A 4,085-nucleotide genomic window follows, 5' to 3' on the forward strand; every position below is an offset into this window, starting at 1 on the left:
TCAAGGTAAACATGTCAGCCTCCATATCCCTCTCACCTCAGGTTCCCTTTAAAAAACACAGATACATGAAATGTTAGTGAACACATGCATGACAACGAAGAAAATCTTTAGAATGTTCTTTAGGAAGTATGCTCAATGCACTGCACACTTGTCTTTTTTTTGTAAAGAAACCGTGTTTGTGTTTATTTATTTTATATGTGTTTGATGCCAACTCTGTTGCCTAAGGAGGAAAAATACATGATTACAGTCTTGCTAGATCTCTGTAGGGAATACTGTTCAATCATTAGTAATGAAACATGTATGTTTAATTCCATACCTTAATCTGACACAAGAAAAGGGTTTTTTTTGTTATTTGCATTTTGATTAATCCATCCTCGCAAGCTTCTGTGTACTCACATTTCCCATATACTGCATTGTCACATCACTTAATTATTCTTTGCAAACTATCTTTTTTATACAGCAATATTATTACTGTCGTATTTCTGTTGTATAATGGCCACTGTTATTGTGATAAAGCAGATACAATGAACAGTTTTTTCATATTCCAGTGTAACCCTGGCTAATATACAGTATATATATATATATATATATATATATATATATATATATATATAGATAGATAGATAGATAGATAGATAGATAGATAGATAGATAGATAGATAGATACAGTGGGTTGCAAAAGTATTCAGCCCCCTTGAAGTTTTCCACATTTTGTCACATTACTGCCACAAACATGCATCAATTCTATTGGAATTCCACGTGAAAGACCATTACAAAGTGGTGTACATGTGAGAAGTGGATCGAAAATCATACATCATTCCAAACATTTTTTACAAATAAATAACTGCAAAGGTGGGTGTGCGTAATTATTCGGCCCCCTGAGTCAATACTTTGCTGCAATTACAGCTGCCAGTCTTTTAGGGTATGTCTCTACCAGCTTTGCACATCTAGAGACTGAAATCCTTGCCCATTCTTCTTTGCAAAACAGCTCCAGCTCAGTCAGATTAGATGGACAGCGTTTGTGAACAGCAGTTTTCAGATCTTGCCACAGATTCTCGATTGGATTTAGATCTGGACTTTGACTGGGCCATTCTAACACATAGATATGTTTTGTTTTAAACCATTCCATTGTTGCCCTGGCTTTATGTTTAGGGTCATTGTCCTGCTGGAAGGTGAACCTCCGCCCCAGTCTCAAGTCTTTTGCAGTCTCCAAGAGGTTTTCTTCCAAGTTTGCCCTGTATTTGGCTCTATCCATCTTCCCATCAACTCTGACCAGCTTCCCTGTCCCTGCTGAAGAGATGCACCCCCCGAGCATGATGCTGCCACCACCATATTTCACAGTGGGGATGGTGTGTTCAGAGTGATGTGCAGTGTTCGTTTTCTGCCACACATATCGTTTTGCATTTTGGCCAAAAAGTTCCATTTTGGTCTCATCTGACCAGAGCACCTTCTTCCACATGGTTGCTGTGTCCCCCACATGGCTTGTGGCAAACTACAAATGGGACTTCTTATGCTTTCTGTTAACAATGCCTTTCTTCTTGCCACTCTTCCATAAAACTTTGTACAGTGCATTACTAATAGTTGTCCTATGGACAGAGTCTCCCACCTGAGCTGTAGATCTCTGCAGCTTGTCCAGAGTCACCATGGGCCTCTTGACTGCATTTCTGATCAGCGCTCTCCTTGTCTGGCCTGTGAGTTTAGGTGGATGGCCTTGTCTTCGTAGGTTTACAGTTGTGCCATACACCTTCCATTTCTGACTGATCACTTGAACAGTGCTCCTTGGGATGTTCAAGGCTTTGGAAATCTTTTTGTAGCCTAAGCCTGCTTTAAATTTCTCAATAACTTGATCCCTGACCTGTCTTGGACCTGTCTTATGTGTTCTTTGGACTTAACTGTGTTGTTGCTCCCAATATTCTCTTAGACAACCTCTCAAGCCCTCACAGAGCAGCTGTATTTGTGCTGACATTAGATTACACACAGGTGCACTCTATTTAGTCATTAGCACTCATCAGGCAATGTCTATAGGCAACTGACTGCACTCAGATCAAAGGGGGCCGAATAATTATGCACACACCACTTTGCAGTTATTTATTTGTAAAAAATGTTTGGAATCATGTATGATTTTCGTTCCATTTCTCATGTGTACACCACTTTGTGTTGGTCTTTGATGTGGAATTTCAACAAAAAATTGATTCATGTTTGTGGCAGTAATATGACAAAATGGGGAAAACTTCAAGGGGGCCGAATACTTTTGCAACCCACTGTATATATATATATCTGCACCCATCTAGAATAGAATATGTTTAAATAGCCAGGAAGCTCAAATGTCAGCTCTACGTAGATATTCGTCTGTTGCAGCGGGAGGTCACCGATCACTCGGTGACCTCCCGCGAGTACTTGACGCCGCCCGTTGGAGGGGAGATGAATGGGAATGCAGTTCCCATCCATTAATCTAAGTTCCCGTGTCAATGATCGCCGGCATCAATGAAATGCCTGCGTCATTCTAACTACCGGAGTAACACTTCGACGCATTACTTATAGTACGCTAATATGAAATAATGCATGTTGTGGCATATAGTAAAATTACACCTGCATTCACTTATTTTAATAAAAAAGACACATATTTACACTTAAAATTACACCCTTTCCGTCTCCCCCACCCCTCCCCAATCGCTACCTTAATAAATTATATGCATATAAAAAAAATATGACAAATTAAAAAAAACATAGTTACCTAATGAAATTATGGGCTTGTAATAATTAGTGATGGATACAATTTAAAAAATGCACCTTTATTTCCAAATAAAATATTGGTGCCATACATTGTATTAGGGTAATATTTTAAACATTTTAATAACCAGGACAAACAAAAGTTTGCGTTCTTAAAACAGAAAGAATTTGCGATAATTCAGGTTGGAGTGAGCTTGAGATGTCTCCCAGTGCATCACTGCTGAATATATGCAAATTAACCATTGTTACCCTTAGAATCGAAACACACCTCCAGAGCCGCTGGAATGCAATGATGTGTCAGCTTGTTAATTTGTACAGAGCCATAATAATCCAACATGCATACAGACTGTTTCGGATTTTTTTTTTTAGCTTTCTTGGCTCCTGTTGCGCACGACACCCGAAGGATTGGAGGACCCCAACGTGCCCTGTGGTTACCCACAGGGCCTGGCCCTGTGGCATCCCACATGGTCCGTGGCTCCCCCGAGAGGGAGCCGGGGCAGGGGACCGAAGTCCCCAGGGGACAAGTCCATGGTGCCAGCAAGCTGGCCCCGACCTTGCGGCGGAGTTATAAAAATTCCGCACTCTCCCTAGCCAAAAGGCCGGGGAGCTGCGTTAGTCAGCAATGCATATGGGCAGTACAGACCAAAGCACCATACTTTCGCCTGGGATCTGCCACATCCCAGGTTTTTTCAGGTACTCCTGGAGCGCCACTTCCAGGGGCAGTACGCCTAAGCAAAGCCCTCAGCCCTTCAGCTTCGATCATGGTAGATCCATTCAGTCAGCCTCTGGGGAGTTGATGAAACCAGGACGGACATGTTTACTAGAGGATCAGAGGTTCCCATCTCCCCTCAATCAACTCGTTCAAGGCGTCCTTCCCCCGGGTGACCAGGCCGGGGTTCCCAGTAACATGCCTCCCTGAGACTGATAAGAACAGATACTACACTTGATCTTAGCCAAAAGGCCGAGAAGCGATCTGTTTTGGATTGTTTGATCCTCATCAGTGCATGGAATGGATTAATTTGGCTCTATGGGGTAGGGCTTGTAACACCGAGAGGTACAGACTAACCAGCAAGCTCCTGGTGACCCAGAACTCATTGGAATGTGTAAGGGACTACAATGGTCCTAAAAGCCACCTTACTAAAATGCTAAGAAAAACAAAAGTTTGCTTTCTTAAAACAGAAAGAATTTGCAATAATTCAGGTTGGAGTGAGCTTGAGATGTCTCCCAGTGCATCACTGCTGAATATATACACATTAACCATTGTTACCCTTAGAAGCTAAACACACCTCCAGAACCGCTGGAATGTAGCCCTACTCCATAGAGCCAAATTAATCCATGCCATGCACTGATGAGGA

At 42.0% G+C, this 4,085-nt stretch overlaps 1 pseudogene; it reads right to left on the reverse strand.

Annotated features, from left to right (window-relative positions):
* Window positions 1-3,593: 3,593 nt before the first annotated feature.
* Window positions 3,594-3,703, reverse strand: LOC137554791 (U2 spliceosomal RNA; annotated as a pseudogene).
* Between the last annotated feature and the right edge of the window lie 382 nt (window positions 3,704-4,085).

This window comes from Hyperolius riggenbachi, chromosome 2, assembly GCF_040937935.1.
Source record: "Hyperolius riggenbachi isolate aHypRig1 chromosome 2, aHypRig1.pri, whole genome shotgun sequence".
NCBI classification, from domain to species: Eukaryota; Metazoa; Chordata; class Amphibia; order Anura; family Hyperoliidae; genus Hyperolius; species Hyperolius riggenbachi.